The 18,373-nt window shown below is 37.4% G+C and overlaps 1 protein-coding gene across 14 annotated transcripts in view; it reads left to right on the plus strand.

Moving 5' to 3' along the window:
* Nucleotides 1-18,373, plus strand: part of PLS3 (plastin 3) — a 73,607-nt gene that overhangs the window by 17,955 nt on the left and 37,279 nt on the right. For 3 of the 14 annotated variants that reach the window (XM_070257302.1, XM_070257295.1, XM_070257306.1), the window contains exon 2: nt 8,270-8,405. The exons of 6 other annotated variants lie outside the window; for them this stretch is intronic. The gene's annotated coding sequence lies outside the window, so the exon portion shown is untranslated. Of the gene's footprint in view, nt 1-7,786; nt 8,222-8,269; nt 8,406-14,459; nt 14,684-18,373 lie in introns of those variants that run through there. 5 more of the 14 variants (XM_070257303.1, XM_070257296.1, XM_070257304.1 and 2 more) reach the window with 4 other exon arrangements.

An 18,373-nucleotide genomic window follows, 5' to 3' on the forward strand; every position in this document is an offset into this window, starting at 1 on the left:
CACATATGCAAATTTGGATTTTTCAGCTAGACCTTTAAGCAGGCTGTCCATGACAGACTCCCAATGAAATGGAATTAATTTGTGTTGTGTTTTGAAAGTGTATATATGTGCTTTCTCAAGAATTACATGGAAGAGTTAGACTGACGTAGAGTGCTTGGTGATTCTTGAAGTGAATGTTGGCAATCTTAAGGACGTTTTATTAGAGAATGAGGCAACAGTTTTTCTCAGGGAGCATGTCTCCACAGTAATAGCGGAAGTCAGAAAATATTTCACATGCAAATATTTCTGAACCTCTTCATCAGTGCATTTAACACTTTGAAGTGATGGCAACATCTGGTAACAAGTAGAAACCAGCGTCTTATAAACTATGGCTTCGTGTTACCACTTCATCTGAATTAGTCATTTAAAGGGGTTTTATATGTCTTCCTAAAAACTGACAAGGTTAATCTTGGGCTAGGGCAGGCCGGCAGGAAATGCTAAAGCGGCTTTTTCTTTTGAAGGTTTCATTATTCCTTGTGAGGTCAAAAAGTAGTCGTTTTAAAGTTTAGAAAGCTAGAGAAGTGATATCTTGACAGCTAAGTGAGATTTTTCTTTCTTTTTTTGTGTGGCAAGTATCAGGGAAAACTCAATAAAATTCAGAGTTGTTTATATTTTCCACTCCACTTCTTTTGTCTGAAATGCCTTTATTTTCTAAAAGTGGAGAATTAAAAACATCATTTCAATTACCAATATGATCATGGATTCGATGTAACTAGAAAGATATAACCTGCCGTTTGTTTGGCCAGATTAGTTCTCAGCAATCATCCTATTTTGTAGAGTTACCCAATGTAGATGCCTTTTATGTTTGTTTATTTGAGTTGCGTTAAAAGTGCTAAAAGTTGGTTCTTGATTATGTAATAAACCACTACAGCAAATGACAGTGAGTTTAATTCCTTTAGGATGCAATGTCGTTATCACAGATTAATTTAAGAGACACTTAGTGAGTGTCTACTGTGTGCCAGGCGCTGTTCTGGATGCTTGAGACAGATTAGTGAACGAAGCAGACAAATCACTGCCCTCATAGAGCTTAATGAATATTAAATATTAAAACACTAGAGCTATCACTCAGTTTTTAAAGACCTTCATTGAATGAGTTTTGAGAACTCATGCACATTTTATTTGAAGTTTGAATAGGGAGAAATTGACATTTTATTTGGAAGATATGGCAATAAACTAGAAGCTGATAAATATTTGATTTTTTGATTCTCACTTTTATTTTTCATTTATCAGTGTTATAATTGAACCCCTTGAATAACCAGGGAATGTTAATAGCTTAACTTGTGGATTTATTCTTTGGGACGGGCTTAATTTGTGTGGAGGAGGGTGGTGAAAGGACCTAGTAGCCCTGGAAATTAATGTTCAAGTGTGGCATTTGTAAACGTTGTCTTCTGTCATTTGAAGCATTATAGAATACTTAATACATGTAATGTTCACCATGGAAAATGAATGTATTACTCAGTTATTTTTGCCTATGTGAGTAGTACGAGAGCTGACTCAAAGGAGATGACATGATGGTTCCTGTCCTGAAGTGAAATAAGATGATGGGTTGTGGTGGAAAAATGATGTGGTCATGCCCATATTTGCACACATCTCTTGTTCGTTTCCTTTTATAGAGGAAAACCAAAGAGAGTCTCATTTCTTATTTTTTTTATTTCCTTTTTAAATTTTCTTTTCATGCGAATTTTTCTTTCTTTTTTCTTAAAATTGCATTATAATGATTTGCAATTCAGTTGGCCCAGGTTGTGCTTTGTAATAGCATAAGTGCCACTTAAAGTGGTCATAGTGGAGGCATTATACCCATGTTAGGGAATTAATTACGTAGATGGACACAGACACTCTGAGCCCTTTGGGTGTGAAAGGCATGTTTCATAAATCTTTATTTTCCAGATGCCATCTAATACAGTGCTTTCTACAGAGTGGGTGGCCATTCAGTATTTGTCTAGTGAATGAATACGAGCCAGGAGTTTTATTTTTGCTTTCCAAAATTCCAAATTCTTATAAGCACATGGAATTTTTTAAAACTTATTTTTACGGAAATTTACAAACATACAAAGCAAAATAGCATGATGAACCCCCAGCTTCAACAATTATCAATATTTGATATTCTTGTTTCATCTTTTCTCTCCCTTCTTTTTTATTTGTCCTTTGGGATTTGCTTTAAAATAACCCATATATTATTTTACCCATAAATACTATAGTGCACTTAGTTTTTAATATTTTAAAATAGTTATAATGTCTGCATTTCATGCAGAGTTTAACTTTTAAACCCTTTCTGTTCCAGTTTATCTCAGAGAAGGAAATTTTTACTGTTTATCAGAAGAAAAATCTGATTTGCTATACATGAGCTGGCTATTTTTAAGTAGTTTCGTAATAAATATATTGTCTTTCTTAATCTTCTAAAGAAATTTATTAAAAGTTTCTAAGCTACACTATCATGAGAAATTTATGTGTTATGGACCTGAACCTGATTCTGAAAAATGTGCTTTGGAGTAGATAAGCTGTAGATTGGTCCCCTCAGAATTGATATTAATAAATTAATTTTTCTTTTCACAAGGCAACAGCCACAGAACTCACATTAAAACCTATATATGCAATTCTGGAATGTGTTCTCAGTTTGGAAATTTCTTGTTAAAACTTTCAGACCTTATTTTTTTGTCTCTTTAAAATCAGATGAATCCATCACAAATATTACTCAATAAAGCACCAGTTCTCAAAAAAAAATGTGGCATATGGTCCCTTGGGGACCAAAATTACTTGCATAATAACACTGAGATGTTATTTGCTTTTCACTGTGTTGACATTTGCACTGGTGGTGCAAAAGCAATGGTGGGTAACACTGCTGGTGCCTTAGCAAGAAGCAAGGCAGCGGCACCACACTGTATTACGAGTCATCGTATTCAACACCATTGGAAATAGATGGTATTGAACGGTTTCCTCACCATTGGAAGAAGACCTACAGCATGCATTTCATTTAGAAATGTCCTTGATGAAGCAGGAAAAATTAATTTTATTAAGTCTCAACTCTCAGGTATACATCTTTTTAATATTCCATATGATGAGATGGGGAGCACACATAAAGCATTTCTCCTGCTTATGGATGCACAGTAGTTGTCTTGAGGAAAAGCACTTGTGCAGTTGTTTGAGTTGCCAGCTAAACTACCTACATTTTTAAAAATAGAAAACCGTGGGGCCAGCCCAGTGGTGCAGTGGTTAAGTTCACACGTTCTGCTTCCTCGGCCCAGGATTCACTGGTGCGGGCCCCAGGTGTGGACATGGCACCACTTGGCACACCATGCTGTGGTAGGCGTCCCACATACAAAGTAGAGGAAGATGGGCACGGATGTTAGCTCAGGGCCAGTCTTCCTCAGCAAAAAGAGGAGGATTGGCAGCAGTTAGCTCAGGGCCTAGCTTCCTCAAAAAATAAATAAATAAATAAATAAATAAAATAGAAAACTGTTATTACTTGAAAGATCAAATGACATATTAGCTGATTATTCAGATCTGAGTATTTGGCAGATATTTTATCAAAAATGAACTAAATGTGCCTGTCACTGCAAGGAAAGTAACTGAGAGTATTTGTTACCAGTGATAAAATCAGAGCTTTCAAGGAAAAATTCAAATTTTTGAAAACTTGTATCGGCTACCAAGTGTCAATACTTAGACTTTTCTAATGAGATTGGTGGTGTTTTTAATGAAAGTGACTTGTTAGATATTGTAAAATAAAGTGTGACAACATTTGGAAGATTTGCATTAGTCAAACAATATTGTTCCAAATGACCAGTGCATGATGTTACAGCATCAAGCATGGATAAAAAATTAAGCATTTAAAGTGTAAGGTAGACCAATGTATTTTAATGTAACAGAGTATGAAAAATTCATTTATATGGTATCAGATTCCATGCCACAACTAACGTTTTAAGAAACTACCACTTCTCAAGTTTTAGTATAGTATTATAAAGAGGAATATTCCTAAGTATCTGAAAAAGTTCTTAAAGTCCTTCTTTTAACAATGTATCTGTGAGAGACCATATTTTTTTCACGTACTTGAGCCAAAATGACATATTACGACAGATTGAATGCAGAAGCAGATATGAAAATCCAGCAATCGTTGTATTAATGAAAATCTAGCTGTCGTTGTATTAAGTTAAACAATAAAGCAATTAAAAAATGTGAACAGTATACTCTTCTCACTAATTTTTTGAAAATATAGTGATTTTTCATTTAAAAACGTTATTTAAGTTAACATGTAATGGGTTTATTGTTGTCTTTAAATAGATAAATACCTTAAAAATTTCCCAGTTGTAATTTCTAACATGATAAATGCGTTGATGGATCTAACCTGCATATCAAGAAGCAATTTTGGGTCTTCAGGTCCTGAGGCCAAAAATTTAGGAACCGATGAATTACTTGGGTTTTTTCTTGTTGTTTCCTCTTCTTTCCTTTTTCCTCTCCTGTCTCTTTTTCTTTCCTCTTTCCTTTCCTATCCATCTTTTTTTGAATGAGACACCCTCAGGATAGAAAGGTGTAGAGCATATGAGTTATTCCTTTGTATGATTTTATTAGCTATGAACAGAACATAGATGTCTCTTTTTCCCAGTTTCATTGAGATGTAATTGACATACAGCATTAGGCTAGTTTCAGGTGTACAGCATGATGATTTGATATGTGTGTATATTGTGACACGGTCACCACAATAAGTCTGGGTAACATCCACCACCTCACATGGTTACAGTCTTTTTTCTTGTGATGAGAACTTGTAAGATCTACTCCCTTAGCAACTTTCAAATATACAATTTAGTATTGTTAGCTATGGTCACCATAGATGTCTTTTAAATCAGTTTCTTGCCCTGTGTGTAGTTCAGTTGATAATTTTTGGAGGACTTAAAACTACCTTCTATTTATTTCAACCTTTTGTTATAGTGTGTTAGGACAAAGTATATCATTTAATGTATAATAAGACAGAGCTAATAAATATTTACTATTGTGAAGACATCCCTTGGAATATTGAAAATAAAATATTCTTGTGGCTTATTTTCTTCTCAAATATGAAAAAAGTGATTACATAAACCAGGTATATTTTATTGTTAAAACTTGACACATCCATGCAACAAGAAGTTTGTGTACCTAATACTACTCCTAATATAAATTTCCTAAACTTTCCAATATAGTCAAAAATTACAGTAGCAGTTTCCTGCATGTTAATTTGGCTCCTGTTTTATGTTAGATCCTTTCACTTCAATGCTTCACTTGCTGTGGGCATTATTTGTTTGCTTTATAAGTCATGAAGATGGGTAAAAGCCTGTTTCATTAAAGGAGAATAGATCAGTGTTATTGAGGTGTGTCGTTAAGCTGTGGGAGAGGCTTCAAGTGTCTATGTCACACATAGAAAGAATATACCTAGTACTGGGTGTGGTGGAGAGCATGACGTTTGAATGAAAGTTCGAAGAGACTAAAAATACTATGCCTAGGTCTAGCGTTCTAACTGCATGTTACACTGATCCATCTATGAAACTCTTATGTGACTTTGGGCGTGCCTCTTTCCTTCCTTTCCGCCTGAGGTATGTGTGTGTGTCCACAGGTGCATCTGTGTGAACTTTTAACTTTGTGGCTTTGTTCGTAACATCTGAGAGAGAGAGAACTTGAGAGCTTTACGTGTGCAGATAAAACATAGTTTGGTTTCCATTGGCTTTCCTCAGCATTCATCCTGGTGAATTTGGAATGCAATGTAAAAGTTGTTTTCATTCTGTGACCTGCTTATAAAAATATGAAACCTATTACACAACATTTGCCACCATTTTCTATTCCCAAACCAATTTTCATTACCCGTGGTAAAAACAGAGATTCTGTTCACACAGACAGACACACACATGCACATATACAAACACACTCCTCCTCTCCCCCCGACCCAGCCCCACACATCCACATAGACCTCAGATGATGAGTGAGACATTTAGAAGGTTACAAAATGGGCCCCAGACTAAAACTGGTTGAACTACTGATGTGATAGAACAGTCTTTTAGGAAAAGTCTTAGTGTTTACTAAATAGAAGATGTGCATTTTTGAAGGGAGTATCCATTTCTTGAACTTTTCGCCACAATGTTTTCCAGTTTAAATAAATTCTATTCTGTTATGGTGAACAGACCTTAAAATCAGCAACATGGTCTTGACAGATTTCACTCTGATCAAAGATTAGCTTTAGAGTTCAGAAAGCTGGAAAGCATGTACATTTCAGATGACCAGGAACGGGAAAGTTAAGGAAGCCATTTTTAGTTAGCATTATCATTAAAGAAGTTAGTAGCACTTGGGACAGACCCATCTAAGCGGTCTGCAGTGACAAGTATGGCTGAAGAAAAGGTAGGGCTGGGAAAACCCAGTATTTCTGCTCTAACAATGATCCTGTCTTCTTACCTGAGGCAATTTTCTGTGCCCCAATTTTCTCTGTCTGTAAAATGCATGATAATACATACATGTGTATCCAGTTCGCTCAGAGTGCGTGAGCGTTGCTTCCTATCTCATGTATTCCCTGACAGTCACAGGCAGATGATGCTATGCTTATTTTACAAATGGCGAAATTGGGACCTGGGAAAGTTGAAGAGGCTTCACATAGTGAGTCAGCGATGAAAACAGATGGAAAAACACATCCTCTGGCTCCTGCTGCTATATTCCTTCTGTTCTGAATTGTGTTGTCTTTTGATATTTCATGAAGTTTTTGTTGTTGATGAAATAAAGTGCTTCCATTAAGGAGACAAAATGTAATCCAGTGTCTGCTAAGGTGGTTAGTGATGAGGACAGGAGAACACTCTGCCTCATATCATGGACTGTCCCAAATCTTTTTACAAATGAGGGCAGTGTGAGTTGCCTCCTTACTTTGAGATTTCACTATGTTATCATAAAGTGCTTCATTTTGTTTGTTTTATATTATTTATAAAGGACTGGAGTGTCTATTATCTCACTTTCGTTCTTATTAGGTAGACAGAGAAGATCGTATTAGGTGTGTTATATCCCAGACAGATTATAATAATTTCCGCCACTTACTGAACACCTCGCTGGGGACAGATGCTCTTATGTACTTATATCGGCTCATTTAATCATCATAGCAACCCTGTGAAGTGTGTGGAATTAGCTTCACTTTTATAAATATGAACCTAGGGCTCAGAGAAGCTAAGGAATTTCTTCAAGGTCACACAGACTTCAATTCCAGTCTGGCAGACTCCTAAGACCCTGACGCTCCCATTGTGCTCCATTTCCTTTCAGATGATTGGCTTGCCGTGTGTCGGTCTTAGAAATCGCCTCCTGAGACTAGCACAGTACTCCTGTTGATTTTCTGTTCTCTCCCATAAAGGGCGCGCACAACTAACCAGTTGCTTAATTTAGCAATTAGCTGATTAGAGTTGCTACACCAGTTAAAAAGCAAATTTTAATAAGAAGAATAGCAGTTCTCACATATCTAATGCTTACCATGTGCCAGGCTATGATCTAAATTTTCAATACACGTTAAATCATTTAAGCATCACAACAATTTATGAAGTAGTTATTATTATCTCTGGATGAGAAAACAGAGGCACAGGAACTTAAGCAACTTGCCCAGGGACACATGCAGCTAAAAGATTGTGGCGACAAGGTTTGAACCCAATCTGGCTCCAGAGCTCTTAACTACTCTGCAGTACTGCCTCTCGATGGAAAATTCAGTTCAGCAAGTATTGGCTTACTTCCTATACACTGTGCCAGTAGAAAATATAGTTCCTACACTTAATAGCTTACCTGTTCAACCAAAAACAGGATGTAGATACAATAAATGCTACAATACCTCGCATATGGAGTGTAAATGTTGTATGAAGGCATGAATAAGTATGGATCGAAATGAAGAATAGAGAACATAAGTGGTCCGAGACAGTTAATTAGCCTTTCTGAGTAATGTAGTCTACTATGAACAAGTGATTTGGGCGCTGGGGAGAAGCTGGTTCCATGTGTTCTAAAATAAGCAGGTTACTTGGCTAACGTTCAAATTCTAAATAGGTATGTGGGTTGTAGCTATTTGACCTGAACCAACTTTAAACTCCCTTGTGTTCTTGCATGATTTCAGTGGAGCTAGAATGAAAAAATTAACTTGCCTCTAATATTGTGAAATTAGAATTTATTAATACTTGGCGTTAATACTGCGAGGCTGACAGGAAGGGGATTCGTAAGTATTGTATCATTCTTTTGTCAGGGTGTTCTCTTTTTCTAGCAGGAAGTGTTATGACTTGCTCTCTCAAGTTGCGATTGTAAGAAGAATGTTGGGTTTCCAGATTGGCGTTCTGGGCGTGGGAGATTCCTTCTATTAGTGCTTCGAGAAAGAAACAGGTTTGCTCTCGTCTCACAGAAGGGTAACTATTTTAATATTATTTTATTAGGCTCAAACTTTTAGATTACTGAATATTTAAGCAGAAATTTACTTTAAAAATCTTGAAATTCTTATTATGTGTTTGGGTAGTTAAACATTTGGAGACACTTCCTAAATCTTATTTATTCATATAGAATCCAGTTTGTCTTAAGAGAAATGTTTGAAGTTTAGATGCTAATCTGTTTTCTATATATTCTGTCTTTTCTTTATTTGGGGACTATTTTAGGGACTTTGTACTTTTTTAAAATTGGTTTTGAAATTGTAATCATATGGCCGTACCTATCAAGTTAGAAATGGTTTAAATGATAGAAACTATTACTTTATGTCTTGGGTAAGGGGGAGGTGGGATTTTGAATGCCTTTGATCCCTGCTAAATTGTTTTTCAAAATTCTGTGAGATAGAAGTTGAGGTAGCTGTCATGAGAGAACATGTCATGATTAGATTGGTATTCTACTCTTACAGAATGACTTATGACACAGTTGTCTAGAGTTTGTTTATACTTTACAAGATACATGAAAATCATTGGTGAAGAAAGTTTGGTAGAGTTGATATAACGTGATCATGATAGTGATTTACAATGCTCACAAACTCACCAGGGTTTGCCATCACTTGGCGATCAAATAAGTTTTATTTTTCCTTGTTCCAATATAGCTAGTTATGTAAATCCTGACTCTGACATGAAGGTAACCTCTCAGCTTGGTTGTACTTAGTACACTCATATGAAATAAAACAAGTGAAGTATAAAACAAAAGAATCTAGTTTTCTCAATTAACAGGTACTATATCTGAGCACATGTAAGCAGGGTATATAACACTGCCGAGGCACTTTCAGAGACTAACAGGTAAGCTTTGAGCTTAGCTCCAAGTCTAAGCTGCAGTTGTATCTCTGGTGATTTTGAATTGTACATCGTAATATCTTGTTTTGAGTTGAAGCACGTTAACTAGTCTGATCTTGCCTTGTGATGTATGTATATACACCTGAAGATTGCCCTTGGCTTCGATGTTAATTTTCATAGGAAAGGAGAATGTGTGTGAAGGTTTATTAATTCATTCTTTAATTTTATTAGCAGCAGATTTATTTTTTCAAGAGTTATTCAGACATTTTTGGAAAGTGTCAAAGTTGACTTAGGAAGTATGGAAAAGATTAGACTTTTTAAAAGGAGAACACCCTGTTTCAATCTAAGGAGTTGTAAACCTTAGCTTTGTGAAGATGGGGGAAGGAGAGGTGTCATTTTGTTGTCTTTGGGTTTGCTGTAGTATTCTTCATCGCGGGAAAAGGGGCTTTTAGAACATGAGTAAGACGTACGTTAAATATCTACAAAACGCTTGTCTGACAAGAATTTAAAGAATGTCTTCAATCTGACTGAATTGAATTGAATGTTTCTATTATTGGAAAAGTTATTAACTTATTTTTAAATAGCCATTGCTTTAAGATCTTATCTTTTTTTATCAAGCCCAAAAGAGGAAAGGAAACTTTTACTTAAAATGGAGATATTTGATAGTCTTCCAGGAAATGACACAGGATTGGGCACCCTTTGGGGTTTAGGTGACTCATAGATATTGGTACTTAAAAAAAAAGATCAATTAGAATCTAGCTAGTGCTAGATTCTAGAATAGAATAGAGATATTTCCAGAAAATGAACTCATTTCTTAATAGCTATGTAGGGTGAAATCACGGGTTTGCTTTAAAATAATTCAGGAGACAGAGAGAACAGGGAGGGAGGGGAAAGGAGAGGGAGGACAAGAAGGGAGAAGAGACGAAGCACTTATGGGAAAATCCTAGCAAATGTAGAGTCTGGATGATGGGTTTATGTGCATTTGTTGTACTATTTCCTCTTACTTTTGTATATATTGAAAAGTTTCATTATAAAAATTTATAGCTTTAGTTTGGGGCCATTTACATTTATTTCTAAACATTACTTTTATCTATAAATTGCAGATTTGTCAAAACATGATTTGTGCATAATGTGTATTATTATACAGGTGAAATGTGCTGCTTGATTGCCAAAATCGTTGCGAGGAAAAGCTGTTTCTGAAAAAAAAACCTTTCTGTTTGACTTTCAGTTAAATTCAAAGGACTGGTTGCAAACATCTTGAAGAGTTTTTTCGTATCTTGAAGTATTAAACAAGAGTAGATAGTTAAAGCACGCTAACAGGCCAATTGCATGTGAGGAATGTGGGAACATTAATATGTCTTGACTGTTTTGTTCCCAGCTTTCTCTACAGAGCATGCATTTTTAAAACCGCATGAGACGGCTGTTTAGCCTGCATTGTGTTTAAGTCTGTTCACTTTCCCTACTTACCTCCATCAGAGTTTATTTATTCAGCAAACATTTGGTGGGTGTTCACTGTGAGCCGAGATACAAGGTCAAGTAAGATCACAACCCTGCTTTCAAGGAGCTCACAGACTAGCAGAGGAGATAGAGGAGAGGTTGGTCATCATGCACTGAAAGGGAGTTTGGGGTTAGCAGCTAGGACTCTATAGTGCATCTCCTTTAAAACAATACAAACGAAATTGAAGATGGCGTAATTAGTTGTTGTTGTTAGAGAAGTAGGAAGAGGGCTAAGAGAGCTTAGTTTAACTGTGCAGTCCCCCACGCGTGACTTTGCAAACAACAGCAGTCTCTGCTCCCCTGCTCTTTTCAAACCTTCCTGCCACTCTCCTGCGTCTGTAGGCATTGTTGGAGCAGCATACATGCGGGAGATAGCAATCCCTTTTTCATATTAAACAGTAACTAATGTTTGTCTCCTTAAAGTTTTTGGATATATCCAAGGCAAAATTGCAATTATAGGTAGGCAGCTACTTGGAGTTGGGTAAAAGGTAGAGTTAGCCTTCAGTCACTGATAGAGCCTTCCAAAGTTCGTTTCTCCATCGATTTGGAATTTGAAACATATTTTTCAGTAGGTAAGATTTTTCAGGTCACTTCACAAATGTCCCTGAAATGGTATACTATGTTACCTGAAATGAAATGGTTTTGTGTTCAGATTATTTTAATCTAAATGAATTGTAGAAGCATAGTTGCTAAATATATCCAGATTTCCGTTCCCTCAGCCAGTTGCTTTATTCTCTAGTCCCGAATACTGTATAACCTAACAGCATATATAACACTGCCTCATGGGAAAATACCGTCGGTTTCATTCCGGGTTATCTAGTGATGTCCTCTTTAGTTTTACCAATTTGCGGCTGAAACGTCAAGTAGAATTATCAGGAGATGTAGGCCTGAAAAGTATGCTGTACATGTCAACTATTGCTTTCATAGAAGTTCGCTCTCTGCATTGACTATAACAAGCAATTTTTAATAATGCTGAGGTGCGAGAATCACGAACAGTAAAATCCTTGACCCCTTTACCTTCTGCTTTAACCTTTCCTAAACTTTTAGGACTAGGCACCTGTGACAGGTGTGAGGACATTTAGGGTGTGACTCACTTGTTTTGACTTTCAGAGCAAGAAATCATTAAATCGAGAAAGATGCATATAACCTCTTAAGCTATTAAAATTACTCCTTTACTGAGATTCTGTTAAAATTTTCTCAAAGGAAGCAAACAAAACTCCAGGCTGCTTGCTCCTTGAGAAAAATCAGTTGTAATCGCTAAAATACTATGGGTAGCATAGTGATGACTTATGCATGAAAAAAATCCTAAAATAAAAAGTAAGTCACATAGATACTTGAGTGTTTGGTTATGTTTATATTAACTTATTAGCACTGATACAACTGGAGTGGCTGTTCACAGTACTTCGCATTTAAGAGGCAGAAATTAAGCAATATTAAATACAGTGAAGCAGAAGCATGTCATTCAGGAATGAATTTGCCACAAGAGAAGGTGAGGGGCCCGCCCAGCAGCACGGCAGTTAAGTGCACACATTCCACTTCAGTGACCCGGGGTTCACCGGTTCAGATCCCGGGTGCGGACATGGCACTGCTTGGCAAGCCATGCTGTGGTAGGCATCCCACATAGAAAGTAGAGGAAGATGGGCACAGATGTTAGCTCAGGGCCAGTCTTCCTCAGCAAAAAGAGGAGGATTGGCAGCAGTTAGCTCAGGACTAATCTTCCTCAGGAAAAAAAAAAAGAGGTGAGCATTTGTGTCCCTATTTTTAAAAAATATGACCTGTTTTATTGTCAGTACCCATTTAACACCAATGTTTTGAAGAAAGACCTTTTAGAACTCTAAAATATATAGTCTTTACTAAACCTCTTGCCTGTATTCAGTATGTTTTACACAATTACAGTTTTGGTGATTTCGGTTCAAGGATTAAATGAATCCCTTATCCATTAAGTAATGAAAACAAGTTAGTATTAGCTAGAGGGGTCACTATCTACATTTTCTGGCAACAGTTCATTCTCAATATCATGGTCACATGTGTTAGGAGCTTGTAAATTACTTTCCATAGGGTGTAATAGGCATGGGCCTTCTTTCCACAAAGTGATGTATAGCCTCTTTGCTTTTGTTTTTATGGTAAGAGTAGTTATTACCTCTCTCACACACGCTTTTTTACTTTTACATTTGCTGCACAGCTCTGTCTTGGGCAAAGTCACTTAACTACCCTAGACTCTTGTTTCTTCCCTAGTACAGTTTCAGTAATCATTGGGTATTGTGCATGCTGGGAATTATCACTACCCTTGAAACATTGCAGTCAGTTGGAACATTTTTTGAGCCATGCCTCTGTACCCAGCATCCAGCAATGGATTATTATTGTGGGAGTATATGAGACGAAGATGAAGTTTAGACTTTGTTTTTGAGAAACAAACTATCTTGAAATAAGATTTTCAGAGCAAGTAGTTAAACAAGAACTTGTGTGCTGTTGATAAGGAATGGTTCCCTTTTATTGGAGATTATTCTCTTTGACCAAATGTGCCCAGTGACCATCTGTGTGGAGGAGGCAGTTGAACTGAAGCAAGTAGGATGTCCCAGCCAGGCTGTCCTCACATGCACTTATATAACTATAGGAGAAAGTCTATAATTAAATTGCCAAATTTTGTGGCAAGATTCTAAATCCTGTGGGAGTTGACGAGAAAGATCAACAGGGAGTGGAGTTATTGGGAAACATGGTTTGGGAGAGGATGAGGCTTCTGCTGAACCTTGAAGGTAGAGTAGAATTTGGATGGGGGAGAAGAAAAATAAAGAGGAGGTCATTATAAATGTGAGAGGTAGATACAGAGAGTCCTTAGTGGGACAGAAGGAAAGAGGAAGGGGAGGCAGGATAAAACAAAAGGTACTGATGTAGGAATTAGCAGGACATGTTCAGGAGGATGGCTGTGATCGAAAAGGTAATTTTGAGCGTTGTTGAAAGGTAAAACTGGTTAGATGTGACTAGTAGGACCACTCTAGAGAACCTGGAATATCAAGCAGAGATTAGGTCATCTGTTTAGACATAAGCAATTATAGTTTCTTAAAAGGGGACTCACATGGTCAAAATGATTGTGGGCGATATTTGATTCAAAAGATATTTATTGAGAATGCACTGTGTCCATGCATCGTACTAAGCGCTGTGGTCAATACGGAGATAAGTAAGCTGTATTTCTACTCTCATAAGTGTATGGTCTTGTTGGGGAAAGAAGTTCATTCAATAAGCCATTCTCAAAGAGGCACAGTATATAGCAAAATGGTTGAGAATACTGCCTTTGGTGTCGGGCGGACCTAAGATTGAGACCTGGCTCTACTCTCTAGCTGTGTGACTTTGAGCAAATTACTCAACTTTTCTAAACCTGTTTGCTCCTCTGTAAAATGGGAATAACAATATTACCTGGTTCATAGAGATTTTCTGAGAAGTAAATTACATAATGTATATATTTAGCACAGTCCATGTAAATAACAAGTGCTCCATAAATGTTAGCTGGTATAATATAAACTTACAATGATATGTTATTATCTTAATTATTATTATTATTACTACCTACGCTGTAGGCACTGTGAATAGTGGCTGGGAATATGAAGATGAGTGGGATATGGTCCCTTCCATCAAAGACCTTTATATAATAGTATTAAATGCTATCCTTGTGGTGACTATATTTTCTCATTCAAAAATTGGTACTTATAGTGTGACGGTAAAGCAAGATATCTAAAATTGGAGCTGTCTGAAAGAATCCAGCACTGGCTGTAATAAAGAAAACACACAGTTCTGTGAGAGTACTGGGAAGAGAGAGCTTTTATCTCAAGTGGGGACAATCTGAAGAGACTTCCTCAAAGATGCTTTTGAAGAGTAGATAGGAGAAGGGTGAAGAGCATTCCACTGGAGAGAACCACAGAGGAGAAAGAATGGAGGTAGGAAAATATATGGCGTGCTTGGGGATTAGGGTATCTTTATAAAGTGTGATTCAAGGGTGCAGTGTATGTAGTGGGAAGTAACATTGGCAAGATAGGCAGGTATCAGTACAGAAAAGTGTAGGGCCTTGAATGTTGTGCTTAAAAACTGGGTCTTTCTTTTGTATGGAATATATCATAGATCTGCTCTTAAGGAAGTTAGCAGTGTAAAGATTACATTGAAGGGAGACAAGACTGTAGATAGATCAGCTAAAAGGCTTTTGAAATAGGCCAGACGGGAGGTGATGAAGGGTATGATAGAAGAATCCAGAGTGCTTAGTGATTTACTTCATCCTCCCTTTGTTTCTTGTGGTCAAACTGCAGTCTCAAATCTGTAAGCCCTGGAGACTGAGGAAAGGGGAAATTGAAGAGGAGACCTGATTTGGCAGGAGAGAGAATTGAAAAGGGGAGAAATAATGTGGCAATAAGTTCAGTTGTAGACACTTAGACTTTCCTGACTGGAGTCCTCCTCATTAACCTTCCTTCTGCCTTGGCCAGAGGGTCAAGACCAGATTTTGAGTGTAGCCCTTCAAAATTGGACCCCGACCTTCTGCTCCAGTTGTGTCTTGTCACAAACACTAGGCACAGTGCTCCAACCACACTACCTTTCCGCAGCTCCAGAATATCATTTTCTCTTTATGTCTCTGTGCCTAGAATGCCTTTACAGTGATGTCAGTCTGAGGAATTCTACTTATGTTCTGAGATAAAGTTCAAAAATCATCTTCTCTGGAAAACCTTTCTTGATGCCCACCACTCAGTAAATATGACTATTATAGCATGAGAGCACTCATATTATGTCTTTGTTTTTCAATCTGTTTCCCCCAGTAGACAGTAAGCTCTTCGAGAGAAGAGGACTTTGGGTCCTAGTTCTCTATGTCTGCAGCACCCAACACAGTGCCAGGTACATCCTAAGCCTTCAATTAAGGCTTGACTGCAAATGAGTAAGTTGGTGAATATGATAGACATTCAAGTAGAAATCTTCTAAAGTCATGGGACTGGAGTTTGAGTAATCACGGCAAGAGTAGGTGAGCTTTAGCTCAGAGTAGCGCACACCCATCTGGCCTGGAGACTAATGCTGTTGACGTACCTAACTAGGGAGGAGGCAGGGTGGCAGTTTCTGTTGGTCCAGGTAGGTTCCTGAAGAGTGGGTGTTCCAAAGCACGGCTTGTTTTGGACCAAGGAAGGTGACAAATACACTCTTTTGTTGACCACTGTTGAATTGTTCACACATAGCAGTGACTATGGCTTTTTTAAAATTTATAGTGAAATAATGTGTTCTTTCATGTTTTGTCCACCCTTTGTTGCTCTCTTCTGCATGACACGAGCTTCAGTACGTGTTGCCAAATCTCTGATTTAAGTAATCAGCCTCTCCCAGTTCTACTTACCGGGCATGCTAGCGGCTGGGAGAAAGTCTTTGGTGAATATCCTCTGCTTTTACGTTTTAGTTGCCTTTCGATTTCAGGAAAAAAATATGAAGTTCATACTATAATTATCCATGGATGAGTTTCCCAATGTGTGTGCCCTGCCTCCTGACCCACATGGTACTGAATGACACAGATTAGTAAATAGATTATTTAGTCAGCTGCATTCCTAAGGTGAATTGCTTTAGGGGATGAAAACAGGCACCCCTCCTCATCTGCATCGAATTCCTTTCAGAATTTGAGTAATAGTTTCAGGTAGTTAATTGTAGCTACACCTTTCTCAGCAAAGATTTGTGTTCAGGGTTTAAGTATAGTTAAGTGAGCCAGTGGAGTGGTTTCATAATTGCCGTATTGTTAGTCAAACTCTGTAATTAGGGATGACTTCATAGGCATAAGATTCCTCTATGGGTGACGCCCTGAATTCAGACCCAGTTGTACACCATATCCTTTTATGAAAAAACAAACAAACAAGGTTTTGTTTGCTTTTGTTTTATTCCCTTATTTGAAAATCTGTTTTCCTGTGCCTCGGATGTTTAGGGAGTGAGAGAGTTTGCTTTCTTCCTGCTGCTTTCCCTATATAGAGGACGCAGCACAGGAGCTCCGGAGGAAGCAGAATTTGGGACGGAGCAAAGTGCTTTGCAGATGAGAGAATTCAGAAAAATGCAGAGATCTTGGGAGTTTTTATTTTTCATTAGCATTTCATTTGCTAAGTTTAAATGGAGAGAAAATATATATATATATTTTTTTAACATCAGCGCTCCCTCTCTCTCTCTCTCTCCCCCCTCCCCCGCCCCTGTAAATAAAATTCACTTTTGTGGGAAGACAGACAGGGGAAAAGGACATATTTCAAAAGTCAGACTTTCTTATTGCCTGTCAATCACGTACTCTGAAATTAAGTTAAAAAAAGAAATTAAACTTTTATTCAGCAAATAATATTTACGTTTTACCTCTTCACCTTTTATTTTTCATCGCTCATGAAAAAAATGTGCACATTAGGAAGAATGTGACCATATTGAAAAGCTGTCAGCTGTTTTTAAAAGTGGTCCTGAAACATTTGAAGTAAAATTTGTATTTCTTTCTTTTACATCTTCTGGCTGCTCTTCAAGTTGTGTTTAGAAACTGGCCTTATGAAGGAGCCAAACTGAGTCATGGGTAAAAAGTGGCTGACGGGTTTTCTTTAGGCCTATCCTTCTTAAATTACTTCGACTAAAAGCTTATAATTTTTATATAGGAATGACATCTATTATACTCTGTATTCAATGATTATAGGGCAAAGGGGATAACTTTTCATGTATCCCATTTAAAAATTTCTCAGTAGAACCTATGCCTTATATTTATATAGCCTCGCACAATTACTTAGGCATTCTTTTACTCCCCATTTTCTTTCATTAAGGATTTCAGGGTGTTGTATAATACTGTGTACGTAATTTACCGTCTGCCCTCACATAAGCCATCTGTAATGTTCATGAGGACCCTGGGGAAGCAGGTACATAGTGTTATCACTATTTTCAAATGAAGAAACTGAGGCTCAGAGAGATTAAATAAACTTGCTCGTGGACACACTGCCAGGAAATAGCAGAGCCTGGACATTAATTGCTGTCTTGTGACTCCACACCCCCACCCCGCAGCCTCCCCATTACAGCACACTAGGTGAGGCACGGCCGCTTGCTCCAGGTGCTCCGGATCGGGTGAAGTGTCTACAGGGCAGCAATGATGGCAAATCCTCTGTTTTGCTTCATAAGCCCCAGTCTGGATGTTTTAGTTGCTTTGAGAGCAAAAGACCCTACAGTACAATGACTGCCCCCTGAAGAGGAATAGAGCTTCCACAACTTTAGTGTGTAAAATTTTAATTTTTAAAAATCTGGACGTCTTTCCTAAGTTACTTAAATGTGATGTTTTCTCCCAAGATAGTGCTTAATTGTTTGATTTCCTTAAAGATACCGTCAAGTGCCTATGAGTAGTCTTAAGGACAAACCTTTTTTCATTCATAATGGGGAAACATCTGCATTAAATAGCTAATTTAAAAATCTTGATTTTTATCGACTAAAGCGTATACTGTGAGCCTTTCAAATTTGACTTTGTGGTTCTCAGTTTGGGCTCAGGTGCTTCAGGGTAACGTTTATTTATTTACTTTCAAATAATTATTTAGGTAAATAAAATTGAGTTTATTTAACTGAGAGACTCCTAAATTAAACTATTCTGTTGTCCTGGACCAAAGCTGCCTGGAAAT

Source organism: Equus caballus, chromosome X, assembly GCF_041296265.1.
Source record: "Equus caballus isolate H_3958 breed thoroughbred chromosome X, TB-T2T, whole genome shotgun sequence".
In the NCBI taxonomy this organism is placed as follows: Eukaryota; Metazoa; Chordata; class Mammalia; order Perissodactyla; family Equidae; genus Equus; species Equus caballus.